Raw genomic sequence first — 14,414 nt, 5'->3', positions numbered from 1 at the left:
AGATAGGTTTTGAGGCTAGAATTGTCTAGAAGAACATTAGGACTGAGATCAAGGAAATTGTTAGCTCCTGTTTGATGGATGCAGTGTCCAGGATAACTTGCTTTGTGCAATTCTTTGTACACAAAAAGGCATAACCAGAACAACCCACAGGTTTGTGAGTGTTGGTCAGCTGTAGGGGTTAAAAAATCAACACCATCAATGCCAGAAGAGCTACGGCTGGACCTAGAGCAGTATCAGTCATCTTCTCCAGACCTACCAACTGTTCTGTGCAGCACAGGGACAGGACGATGTAACGTCAACAATGTTATTGAAGCAATGCTTAAGGAACAGCCTGGGGAAGATCCCTTAGCCCTCTTCCTGTAGGTGTCCTCATCTCCCAATCTATTAACTAAATTGAGTATTAGTTTCTAAATGCACTGAGGCACTGATGCATCGCGCATAGATGTTTCTCATAATACAGCCCACCTGATAGGACAGAGTATTCGTCAAAGCATTACTAGAGAACAGCAGTAGCTCTGGCATTGGGGACTGTTGGGTCCGTCCCCACCTAAACTTTACCAAGTTTTGTGGTGTATCCCATTGCATAAGGCTTGGTACAGGCACAGAGTTAGGGTTAGGAATCTAAGAAAGAGAAATCCTAGATGTACAGTGAGACAGGGGTGCTCAAAAGGGGTTGCCAAAATAGTTGGAAGGCTGTTGGTAGGGTTCCCTGAACAGTATGTGACCTGGGGATGTGGCTGAGATCCTGGCTTAGAGCCCAGTCTAGGTTTAGAGTCAGGATTAGGGCTCTGAGAATGAGAAATTCAAGCCATATAATGAGTGGAGTTCAAAGGGGATACCAAAGTAAATGAGGGCTTATACTGGGGCTCTCACCTGAGTGGTCCTTTGCTTGGGGGACTGGAGTGCTCTATGGATAAATGCCAGCCTAGGGGTAGGTGAGGGATAGGCCCGAGTGCCTCTTAGGCTGGGACAGTGAGGTCATATAATCAGAATCATTTAGGTTGGAAAAGACCTTTAAGATCATCAAGTCCAACTGTTAACCTAGCACTGCCTTCTCAACCAGAGCTTTATACCCCTCTGGCTCCTTCTGAGTTGTATTTCCTATGCTAAGCGTGGATAGTGCGCGTGCCAGCAGCAGGCTGGGCACCACACTACACTGGAAGTGTAAGCAAAACCAGAGGTATACTGTGCCTGCACAGTAGCCCTCAATGCCCTGGCGCAGGATCCACCCAAGCTAAACGGATTAGGGCTGTCACTGCTAGAGAGGAAAAGAACATGCCATGACTATTTTCCCTAGCACAACCAGGGTTAACACAATACAACCTCAACACCCACTCATTTTTCTTGAGACAGAGCTACTTTCCTATGTAAACAGAGATTAAGTTCATTGCATCCTTATAAAGGACCCTGCTATGAAATTGTGTTTAGAATTGCACAGAGGTCCAGGGAGAGGGCAGGGTTCCCAGTTTCACTAATGAACTTTGCTTTCAAGCCTGTATCTTTTTTTTTTTTTTAAACTCTTCTCTATTTCCCAGAAATGTGTTCTGCTTTTCAACCTTTAGTATTGATATCTCGTATATCTAGCATGCTGAGAGATTCCAGCTCCATGCTTCTTTACTTCCTGTCCTTCGTAGTTTAACCATTAGGCATTCACATTGCTTCACCACCATCCTTGAGCTGTAGTTTTGCGATTCCTTGCCTATTGCTAGCCATTTCATATTGTTCTCTGCTGTTCTCAGAGTATTTGAATTTGACATTCCTGTTACTTCTAGTAAAAGGGAAGTGACTAGACACCAAGGAACACAAAAGAGATGACTCTTTGTTTGACGTCAGATTCAATGAATGTTGCTGTATATTGATAGAGAGTGCGGAGCTGCTGGAGTACTAGTTCTTCAGCATATGTAAAGCTGTGATCATATGCATTTCTCCTTTTTAGGGAGTTCCTGACAGTGTCTTGAAAAGCCAGCTGCTTGACAAGAATCCCTTTGCTTTTTCTACATTCTGGCTAGAGCAGAGTTAAGTCAACCGTGAAGAAAATCACAAGTTCATTAGTTATCTTTTAAATACTTCCACTTCTTTTACATCATTTTACTATTGCTGACACTTCATGGCTGATCAGAGATGCCAAATTACAACCCCAAGAAAAACAAAACTTCTGTTCTCTTACAAGAACAATATTTGCAGGATGGGAATTCATGCTGCACTGTCGCAAATGAATAGGCATCAGCTTGGAGCAAGGAGGAAACTGAGGGCTAGTTCCAACTTTTGGCCTTGTTATTCAGGATACTGCTGTGACAGTAGTTTTAAAAATGTAGACACCTGTCCTCTGCAGCAAGTAGTCACTGTTAATCCTCACTTTGCTGAATCACTGAAGAGCCACCAGTGGAACTGCTTGGACTGAAAAGCAAGTTTCATCTTTAATTTCATGTGCAAGCTGGCTATTATGGATAGTAGCTCTTAACTATAGTCTGACCTAAATATTATTCTCTGTCGGAAATTATTTCCAGTCCATCATGTGTTTTCAGCGAGACAGATATGTTGTCACTGCTTCTTTTGTGATTGTCAGTTCAGCAGTTAACACCTTTAATCTCAGTTGACTTCAAGTGTCAACATAAATATAACTGGGATAGGAACTTGCTTTTGGGCCTCTAGTGGGTCATGGGAAATTACGTTTATCATTTGTAAGCTGTGATTTGAGATGTTTCTGTGTTTATGTTGAACTCTTCTGTCACGGCATGTTTGCATTTATCAGGAGATCCCATTTAACTGGCCAACACATCCATGAGGCATGAGCTAAACATTGGCTGTAGGTGCAGGGTTACGGTTGAACAGATAAAGCCTATGTTTTTGGATAAGAGTAAGCGGTTACTCAAATCTCCCTTTTTCTTTCTTATTATAAATCCCTTTTTAGTTCATATTCCAGGACTCCTGCCGGGCTGTGACTGTACTTCAACTTGTTTTTCAGAAAAGCCCCTAAAAGTTGGCTCAGTTGCCTAAAGGGTCCTTCACAGGACAGGCAGCTCTTTCAGTTTCAGCGGGTTTCTTTCTCTCTGATTCTTCCTTTAGAGTAACATTCCCAAAGCCTTTATTTCAGGTCCTTGCATGGGCTCCTCTCTGGGACTTCAGGGATCAAGATGCTGCAGACAGGAGGCTGTTAAAGGGGAGATGATTAGCAGTGGGTTTCAGTCGAAGTATTACTGCTGCCTGCTTTGAGAGTGGCTCTTTCCCAGTGACCTTATGGCCCTGGACTCACAGGAGGTGCAGCAGCAGGTGACAGGCCTGACAGCACAGAGTCCTCTCAAATGGTGAAGTGACAGTGTTTCTTTCCGGTCAAATACAGCTACTTTGACAAGTCCTGTTTTCCTAAAGTGGAGACTCACCACTGTTATTCCACTGCTGGAATAACAGCAGTCTAGGGGCCCTAGGGTGAAGAGCCTGAAGGGATGCAGCACAATGAAGATGTGGACTGCTTCTCTATAAATTCAATGCATAACCAGGAGCGTTCACAGGCACTGGAATGTGACCGTTGGTGCTGGCAAACTGGCCAGCACATTCCTAATAGTGAGTTTGGCCTGTTCCAACCAGCAATTTCCTCAAACAGCTCCTGGGTGTGGGTTGGCAGTTAGGGAAGTCAAGGAACTATTCTCAAAAGGTAGATTGCTGCAGCCATCCAGTTTTAGGACTAACCAATTTACTAGCCTGGACACGGCTGCTCTGTACCAGCTGACATCCATGTGCCCAGCTAATGTTCTAGCATAGATGTTGTCATAGAGCCCAGAACAAACCAAGTCGCAGCTCATGTTCAAGCAGGGCTTGATGCTGATCGAGTGATAGTCGTTGGGTCTTTTAAGTGGATCGCTCCCACTTTTTCCTCATCTCCAGATTCAGAAACCAGTCTTCTAATAGGACCTAGAGGAATCACAAGATTGCCTTTGAGACTTGCAAAAGGAGGCGTTTGAAATACAATTTTGTAGATACAAAGGCAACAGTTAATTGTTAGGAATAGTTCATTGTTGTGTAATACTTAGCCGGCTTTATTGTGGTGTTATGGCTTTTGGAATTGTAACAGCATTAAAAAGCAGATAAAAACCAGGCAGTTTCCTTCATTTTCAAATAAACAATAAGTTTGTATGTATTCAGTATTTTGCATTTAGGGGAAAAATCACTACACATTTATTGCTATACTCTTCCTGCTATAGTCTTCCCTGGGCATCCACTGCCAGCTGCTGTCAGAGGCAGGATACTGAGCTATGGGCTCTCAGTTTGACTCACCTCTCTGTTTTTGTGTTCTTATATGAAGATAGTCAACATCTAGGACTATTGTATAGAAAGGGTGGAAACTGAATGGAAGCAAATGAGACAAATATTCTTCAGATGGAACAGTATATATGACCATGAAACCAGGACAGGGCCGCACTAAATGTCTTTACACTTGAACGTTGAACTAGTTCAGTTTTTTAAAAAAAATATTTTTTCTCTTTCTAAGCAATGTCTGGAGAACAGAGAAGTTTTCCAACTATAAGCACTTTTGCTTTTACTGAGTTTATATTTTCAAAATGGCTGTTTGTTTGGCCTTGAATAAACAAGCCTCCAAAACACTGTGTTGGGCAATCTTGGCCGCTAATGTGTTTGTGATGTATGTGTTCATGTGTGTGTCCAACCCTGTTCAGTCTGACTGAGTTTCAGTGTCAGGCAAGGAAATATAAAACGTGTGCAGTCTGCAGAGAGTCTGGGCTTGGCAGGCTTCTGGAGTCCAGCACAGATCTGCCTTTGACTCTGCAGCAAGTGTCAGACCTTGAGGAGGAAGCAGAAGAGGGGAAGTCCGACTTGGCTCTGAGACTGATAAGTGGCACCTTTTTAGCACTTGACATGAAAATAGAGACTGACATCCAGGAACTGAGTATCACTTGTCTCTTCTTAGTCACCCCAGGTTGTGGGGAGTGGGAACAGGCAAAGGAAGGAAAGAGAAGTGCTGATTGCCTTTTGGCAGGAGCAAAGGGCCTGCTGAGGATTGAGTCCAGAAGAAGTGTTTCTTTTGGACTTGGGGTATCCCTTGGTGATGGCTACCTGGCTTTGAAGGACTACGTTTCCTCATTCCAGGAGGTGATAGATGCTGAGCAGAGCTGCTGAAAGAAAAGAAATGCCCCTGTGGCAGAGGCATGGCCAGGTCCTGCCATGTCAGGAGGGAGTTACCAGGGAGAGAGTGGCCTCAGGCACCAACTGACCAAGAAAGAAAAGAGATGAAGTTTTAATAATAAGGCACTGCCCATGCTTTTGGGCAACCCAGAGGATCTCTGTAACTGATTATGGATTCCACATAGTTTGGGGACTGAATGCTTTATGGCTATGCAGCACTCAAGAGGCTGCACTAGGGATTGCCAGCTGGGAAGGATGTGTGTACATGATGTGGATCTCAGCAAAGTAGCATGGAAGAGGATAGATGCTGTCTATGTGATGGGAACACCTGCAGTCACCTGATGGGAAAGCTGTGGATCTCAACCCTCTGTAATTCATCCTGGGGCCTGAAGTGACAGAAAGGTTGGTCACTACTGGCACACAGCATCCAAAACACTCTGCCTGAACTAAGTACTAAAAGTGGAAGTATTGCGAAAGCTGCTGGTGCAGACAGGGAAGGAGAAGAGGGCCAGAAAGGAAGCCAAGACGCAATTAGCCCCGTGGCTGTGGCACCTGGAGTTGGGGTTTGGTTTCTTGATTTCCAGAGAGGATGATGTGTGAGGCTGAAGGACCAAGTCCATTTCTTCTTTGTTTCATCACCATTCTGGCTGCTAGCATGAAGCTCTGGAGATGCACACTGAGATCCTCTTTCTGTGCTCCAAAAGCTTTCAAATTAATTTAATTTTCATTAAAATAGGACACCCTGACCAGTCACTGCTGGAAGTCCTTTAATCTGTAGCAGACAAAAAACAGATGTTTCTGTGTGCGTTATTTACTTTATGTTCTTTCTACACTGACCCTGGTGCACCATGTAGAAACTGGTCTGTTTCTCATTAAATGCTGCTGCTTCCATCTGCCCTTTGATATGGAGGCCAGTAGCTCTGCTTTTTATGCAAAAAAAAAAAAAGAACATCTCAAGGTTTTCTTGAGTCAACGTTTTTCCTCATGCCACTACCTTTCTTTTGATGACTTCTGTGGAAGTCTAAGCATTACTAGCTTAGGGTTTGAATCCAGAGAAGGCTTGTGGTGAATAAAGCAGAAGTAAATTAAAGCAAAGAGATGAAATGTATTGTGCTGGTACAGCTACTGCCACATGATTTGGAAAGGGACTATGTCATTGTTGGGAACTTTGATTTCTTTACCCAGCAGGAGGCTTGCTCTGGACTGTGTTTTTTAATGTGTGCTGTTGCACTGTCCCACTTCCCAAGAGCTCTCTCACAGGATTTGCAGGAGGTGGCAGGCACCGAGCTGTATTATTTTACTGCTCTAAGTATTTCTGTTTTCCATATCTCTGCTTTTTCCATTTGTACTACCTGTAGTTAACAGGTGTATAGGTTCTTGCTGTCTCTGAAAGAATACTCAGTACATATTTGTCAGCTCAGATATTTTTGTGCATGTTCCAACATTGTCTTGGCAATCTGGTAGTACTATGCATAGCATCCCATACAGCATTCACCAGCCTAAGTGCTGGTCTGAGTAGCCAATCCAGATTTTGGATATAAAAAAAGGGAGGGAAAAAAAAGACTTGCTTATGAAAATTGTAACTGTATAGAATTTATTGCTGACAATAACTTGCTTGCATTTTCCAATTTGATAAGCTGAAAATGTCTTACTCCAAAATGGCAAGAAACCTAACCAGCTGTTGTACAAAGAAAGGTCTTAAAATTAAGTATACAATGTAGAAAAGGGAAGGATATGCATGAAATTCTGAAAACAGCTTATTCTCTGTTGAAATGAAAATATGTAGCACTCATCCAGCTCAGCTCAGCTATTCTTACACTACATATTTAACATCGACAAAGATTAATATTCCAATTCTGAATGCAGGGAAGCAGGTTTTTTTCCATTCCCATTGCGCATTCTCATGAATGAGCAACAGTTGAATTTTTGCAATTTCTACCCCACATTCCAGCTGAGTAAATTTTGGGACTATAATATCAGCATGTCCCTAGAGGAAAAAGTGTAAAATTTTGAAGGAAGAAAGGAGCCATTTACAACAATCACTGTGTGGGAAAGTGGTTAAGGATAAATAATACAACAGCTCCAAAGGGAATTGTGCAAGAGCCTGGAAACACCATTTCTTGAAAGGATTTGAACACTGGGGAATTTCCAAAGTAAAACAGTAGTGAAAGATGAGCAGGAAAAAAGAAAAGGACAGAAAACAAACTCCAGAAGACTGAATTTCTCCCTTCCTGCATGCTGCTCCTCCACTTCCTGGTGAAGAAAGCAAACGCTTTCTTGTATTCTTGCACAAGAAAAGGATTGTTTCACACGAGATCCCAGGGCCATTCAGAAGGAAGGGAAGTCATTATGAAGCAATGCTGTTATCCCTGGGGCCAAGACAGAGCTAGGAGCCCACATCTGTAGTTGCGCAATCAGCAATAACCCTTGTTTTTTGCACCAGGACATGGCAAGGGCTGTTTGTGGAGCTGCTTTTTCTCCTTCTGTCAGCCTCTCCATTGCTTTGCTTGTGCAGTACATGAGGATCATAAGGGCAGTAAGAACCTGCTCTTCCCCCTTCCCTTGCAGAGAAACTCAGCTTGCACTGTGTTTGCTTATGTGCTGGTTCTTGTGAGATCCTTATTGACTTGCAGCGTTCACACATCTGGCTTGTATTTCCAGAATTTACCAGTCCCAAGGAGCTGGAAGTGCACCAGGGAGAGAGGACAGCGGTGCTGAGTGCTTAGGCTGTGTTTAAGCTGGGACTCATGAGAGGGTAGTCTATGGCAAGTGTGATTGAGTCTCTCCAGCTGCTTGTGGCTTCCCAGAGGCACGTCCTGGTCCCTTCCTGCACCAGCTGCACATGTTCTCCCTCCCTCCCCCTTTCAGCACCAGCTCTGATGCTGGTGGATGTCACTGGATTCCAATGAGATGGTAGGGAACTGCAAAACTCCAGTGGGGATGCTGTGTGTATGCTCTCGTTTCTCAGAAAGAGCTGCAGGGATGGACAGAGAAGGGGCCTGCTGTCTCCAGAGGAAAGTGAGATCTGTTTGGCTCTGTTTGTTCTCTGATTGAGCATTCCTGCTCATTTGGGAGAAGAGATTAAATCCAGATGCTAGTCTTGGTCTTTATTCCCAACTCAAAGATTTCAGTGGGATTAAGCACTTTGGAAAGGCTTGCTGTGTGCAGCAGTACAGCTCTGTCATTTACCTGGGAATCCCAGAAAAGTCTGGTCTCATTTTCTTTTCAGTTCTCATTTAGGGGATTTTTAAAAAATACTTCCCCTCCTTGCTCTTCTTTCTGAGAGAATGAGGTTGTTTTCAGATGGTCTCTTAAGACAAAAGTCCCTGTTGTTTCTATATACCCTTAACTAACATTAAGAACTTAAAAAAAAAAAAAAAAAGAAAAAGAAAAAGTTGTACCAGCTGAACAAACAGCCTAATGCAGATGTAGCATCACAGTTGCTTGGGGCTCTCAGTATGTGCAGCCTACGGAGTGTTTGCCCTCTGTCTTTTGCATGGTGTTAGCATGTGTCGGCTGACTGTGTGAGGCTGGAAGCATGGACCAGGGACCTGGAGTGTGTGGGGACGGCAGGGTGTGGGAGATGGGGGGATGTTTGGTGGGGGAGAGTCTCTGCTTTGTGGAGGTGGAGTTAGGAACCAGGGTGATAGGGTCTGGAGAACCAGGCAGAGGGCTTGGGAGAGGACACACAGGCAAGCTTGTGGGTTTTGCCAGCATTTAAATAGTCATTTACATGTGTCCCTCTTTGCCGCGAAGAACAGCCCAGCTGAGCGCCAAGCCCAGATCTTTCAACCTCCCCTGGCATGGGTGTATTGAAACCAGAGGAGTTTCCAAAGCCTCTGTGTGAGTTTAAAGAGGACAGCTCAAGCTGACCTAAGGATTCACCACTGCCCAGGCAGGGAGGTCCCTCTGTATTTCCCCTCTGTGCTTGTTGCACCTCCTCTCACCAGAAATTTGACTTTTAACAGGCTCCTTTTGTTCAACTCCTGAGCTCCCAGGGCTCAGCTCTCATGGTAGATCACAGTATTTCAGGTGCTGCCTGATAAAGAGGAGAATAACTTTGCTTCATCTGCTGACCACACTCCTGAAGAAGTCCAGTATCTGCTGGCCAGATCTGCAGCGTGAGCACGTTGTGGCACATGGTCAGCCTGGCTCCTGTACAAGCCCAGGCCCTTCACGAGAGAGCCTGTGCTGAGCATGGTGTTATTCTGCCCGGGTGCAGACCTTTGCCCTGCTCTTTACCAAATTTCATGAGGTTTCTGTTCAAGTTCATCAAGGTCCCTGTGGATGATGCTCTGCTGCTCATCCTGTCAGCCACTCTCCTTAATTTAGTCTTAGCCAGAGATTTGCTGAGAGTGCATTTTTGTCCTCATTGTTTTCCTTTTTGACTTACCAACTGTATTTCAACCAGTACACCTTTTTCTGAACATCCTTCTAGGGCTTTTGGCATTAAAAGTTCAGGATTTGGGCATGTTGCTTTCTTCGCTCTGTAAAGATCCCTGGCAAAATCATGCATCAGCTTCCTCAGCTGATTTGCTTCCCTTGTACAGTCGGAGTGCGTCGTGCTGCCTTGTGCTGTGCTCTGTACAGACCAAGGGACCTCCAGGCTGCACAGGACCTGGTGAGCAAACCCCACACAGGGCAGCTCTTGAACTGAGCATGGCAGTGAACCATTATTCCACTGATTGTGGCTCACTGAGATCTTATAAAGCATATGATGGCAGCTGTATAGGTTGTTACATATATGTACATGTGCATTTAACTATAAATATGTTATATTTAGTACTTTCAGTGAGTTTAGTACTTTCATGTGAGTTAAAACCCTCCACAGATATCCTTTGGGGTCACTACCATAACACTTTGGCCTAATTTAGTCAATACGGAGTTCAGACAGAGTTTACTGTTGGTGTCTTTGGATGTGCACAAGGCTCCCTTTTGTTTTCTAGTGTCCATACTTTCAGCGGCTACAGTAATTGTACTAATGAGGTTTAGTCTTTAAGAAAACTGCTGGATTTGCTCCAGAAGAGCACTCAAGAGTTAAAGACTGAATCAGAAGGTTTTACTGTTACTCTAATCTTGAGCACAGCTGCACTGTTATAGAAAGAATGAAATGCTGATGCTGTGCAGTAAACTGTGCCTGGATATACTCATCGAATAAAGTTAATGGAGAAAAGTTTCCCTTGGGCAGTGGTCTGTGCCATGTGTCCCACTAAGTAGAGCCATGCAAATAATTGACTTTCAATATGTTGATTGAACTGTAGAATAGAGGATGTTTAGGTTTGGCTTTGACGGAGCATTTCTTTCAGGCATTATTTTGTAACGAGCAGGAAAGGAAGAAGGAGGCAGCATCTCTGCCTTTAACCTAGGAAGATTCAACAAAGATATAGGAGTTCCTGTGATTCTGCTGGGTCCTTTTCTTGATTTCAGTGATGTGAGAAATGATGCGTGTCCTGTGACTGTCCTGTTCAAATGCTTTCCATTTGTTCATGCTGGCAGCCCACAAAGAGAGATCCCTCACAGTGGGAAACTGAAAGTTAGGGTGGCTGAGGAAAAGAGTGACAGACTAGTGTTGGACTGTTGATACATGTCCTCTTCAAGACGTTGGTTTGCCCCCTCCCAGTCATCCATCACTGCCCTGCTGCTGCACTTCTAACACATGGACTGCTTGTGATCACCCTCAAACCCTTCCAGGGCTTGTAGGAGGAATCTGTTTAACCATTACAGCAGCAGCCAGAAGTGTGTTTTCAAGATTTAAGATGAAGTACTGCCAAGTTTCTCAGCTAGAACCAGGAGAGTTGTTCCCTGGCATGCTTTGAAATTAACAGGAAAACCAAAAAGCCTTGATTCACAAGGTACTTTTAAATGTTAATCTCAGTGGAACATAAGTCCATGAGTAATTTTAAAGCATGTTTCCCTTTTCTGATTTCAATAACAAAAGAAGCAGAGTTTGGTTTTCCTGAATCAGCGGAGTTTATGGGCTTAACTTTCATCATGAATTCTGAGAAATAACAGAGGAAAGAGAGACATGAATGAGAAGTTCTTCAGTACCAGAATTTCCGGTTTCTGAGTATCTGTTTTTCCAGATGTCTGAAAACTATACAAACTTGATTTTTGTGGGAGCAAACCTATGGCCCTCAATAAAGAAAACTTGTTTGTGTGCAAAGGAAAACAATGTGCAAAGGTTAGTGTTTATCAGTTTCTGAAAAATTGTACTGAGACAAATGGATCATGAGCACCAACATCTGTGGAACTCACAGCCATATCTCTTAGAAGATTTGAACAATAAATTCCCAGCATGTTGCCTATATTTTTGTAACTTGATTATTGTATAGAGACAACTGATATTCTTGGGTTATAAATAAACATGACTGGAGGAGGGAGACTGGTGTATGAAATACATCCAGTTTGGCTTTTGGTTGCATGCTCTTGGAAACTTTCCTAGACTCTTGTCCAATGGTTTAAACTTAATTTAGAGTTGGGAAATGTAAAATGCACTTCTTATTTATTACAATAAGAGCTTGGTGACTGTAAACAATGCTCTGCAAGCAAACACCAGCAGAAAGAGGCATCCTCTTGAGTATGTTGCAATGTAATTTGGACAGTGTAGAGACAAAAGCAAAGGAGAATGTTTAGGACACTAGCATGAGAGTGCCTTGTGAGTTTGATGTGTGTTTAGGGTTCTTTCAGTTTATATTTTTAAAAGATGAGATGAAGAGTGATAAACTGAGGATCAATATCTTAGTCAGCTTTTCTTTGTTGAGTAGAAATGTCTGGCTTTCTGTCCAATTATGTTCTTTTCTTCCCCTCAATCAATGGAAAGCAGCACTGAAGAAAAGGAGGCATGCAGAAAACACAATGCTTGAAATGCTATTCATGCCACAAACTGACTCTTTTGCTGCAGACAAGGCAGCAACCTTGTTTTCTTTAGTCTGGCCCCAGACTGTCATGAATCCTGCTTCAGCACAGAGGTCTCCATCTTCTCAGAAGATGGCTCCTTGATTTGCGTCTCCAACTTTATTCCGCTCAACGAAAAGTGTGCGTACAGGACATGTAGATGCTGGTGTTCTTTGAGATTGTCTGCTCACCTCCAGGATCCTGAGGCTGGTTATGAGGGCTGGCTTTCAACCAGCAACCAGCTTTCTTTTCCTCAAATATGACTGATACCAGTCATCATCTGAAACCAGCTTCACTGTCAGAGAAGCAGGCTCTACAGATGGTAGCTCAGTGTGTCAAGAACATGTTGGAGCTTGAGGTAAAATTACATTGACTTAGTGCAATACACTGCTGCCAAAACAAGTAAAGGTGTACGCTGTTCCCAGCAAGGCTGAAGGAGAAGCTCCTGGCGCCTCCAGAGCCTGCCCTGGTCCCTTTGGTCACTAGATGATGGGATGAGACTAGCTGCCCCGTGTACTCTCCCCACCAACTCAGACCAATGGCCGAGACCCTTCAACACCTCTGCAATAACCTACCTGCAAGGGGAATTTCTTCCCAACTCCTTCACTTAGTATTTAGGCTCTGCTCTTAAAATCTGAGGATTGCTATCCCTTGATGATTTCTTACCCTCCATAAGGAAGCTGTGGTGTTCACGTCAACCTTAGCAATGCCTATACTTCAGATGTTAAATAATTTCTGAATTTGGTCTCTTGGTTGAAGATTTGGAAAAAAATGTAACAGGACCCCAAGAATATAAAAGACAATTTAAAGATACTGTACCTGTTTATTAGTTAATAAATGGTGATTCTGTTAATAATTACAATTCTAATTAAAATCTCCTTGAGTATATCTTGGCCTATAAGGGTCTTTAAATACCTGAGCTCCTTTTCATGCAGCATACAAAGCTCTTCACGCTGGCAGCAGAGGACCAGAGAGTCCTTGCAGTGAAGTGCTATGTGTGGAGATTTATGCCAAGGCAAACTGCGCTCCCAGGCAATGATGATAAATGTGAAAGTTTTGAGAAACAAACAAACAAAAAACCAAACAGACAAATAGAGGTTACAGTCCTGAGCCCCAGAGTGTGAACAGCTAAGCAGCCTCTCACATGGAAGGGACAGTGCAGACTTTGTAGCATAATATGGTCAAAGTTGAGTGTTGCACAAACAAGACTGTAAAGGTTACACATTGAAAGAGAGAAGGAGGCTCAGACTCCATTAATGTATCTAAAAGACAAATGGGTTTGCCTGTGGGGGGCATCTGTTAGTTGGAATAGATCATAACCATGACTGGGCCTTCCCAGACATGGTCTGGGAGATGATGTTCTCTCTTACCTTTCTTGCCTCTTCTAGGTCTCCTCCTTTGCAGCAAAAGGGTAATTTTCCAGATGTTTGATGTGCTGAGTTGAAAACCAAATTTGATGGAAATTTGGAGACTGCAGTTGAATTCTCCATGGCATTTGATGAAAGCAAATCGGCAAAATCCACTTGAGCCTTGAGTCTATTGGTACTGAGTGGTCAGGGCTTCCAGCCCTGCTATGAATTTACAGGAAAGAGCTTTCCCAAAAAACACAAGAATGATGATTCTTTAAGTGTTATAGAATAATTTGTCAAAAATGAAACATGAAAGTCATGTAGGGATTGAGAAATTTTACAAAATCAGCAATGTTTTGCAATGGGGTGAAATGAAGAGTCACATTAGAGCTGTGGAGGCTTTTTACACATGCCAAGTATATTCACCAAGTCAGACAGAGATGTGGAGACCAAGAAATTATTCCCCAGGGACCATGGTTTTATCTTGGACAAAACCATATATTTTTCTTGGACTGTTCTCACTTCCCCGAGATAACCTTATAGGAAAATACAACTACAAAAAAGACAGTCTAGTCTATCAAATCCATTTCTTGAGATATGATACATGAAATTTTATTACTTAGCTATGAGATAAAGTTTAGTGGGTGCAAGTTCAAAGTGTGTACTGAAATACAGGTGTAAATCTGCGCAGGTGAATTCCCCTTCTCCCAAATCTAGCTGGAAAAGGATCACAGATAACATCTTTTAGAAAGGCAGCAGGCAGATGTGGAGCTTTGTCTTTAATTTTTTAAGTGCAAGGAGAACTGTGTAATTCAGAGGTTCTTAAAGAGCTAGCTGGGGCCAGTTGCACTGTGTAGCAATTCATGCTGCTGATTGCTGCTCTGTTAGGAATCAGGTCCGGTCTTATTTAGCAGCCATTCACTTCCTGGGTGCTGTGGTTGCTGACCAATACAGGCTGAACCCCAGAGCTTTTAGCTTTAATGTTTTGAAGTGCAGAGGCGTGCTGCTTTATTCAAGGTATTCTGTTATGCTCTT

The sequence above is a fragment of the Gymnogyps californianus genome, chromosome 16 (assembly GCF_018139145.2).
Source record: "Gymnogyps californianus isolate 813 chromosome 16, ASM1813914v2, whole genome shotgun sequence".
Classification (NCBI taxonomy): domain Eukaryota; kingdom Metazoa; phylum Chordata; class Aves; order Accipitriformes; family Cathartidae; genus Gymnogyps; species Gymnogyps californianus.
This window is presented reverse-complemented; position numbering follows the sequence as displayed.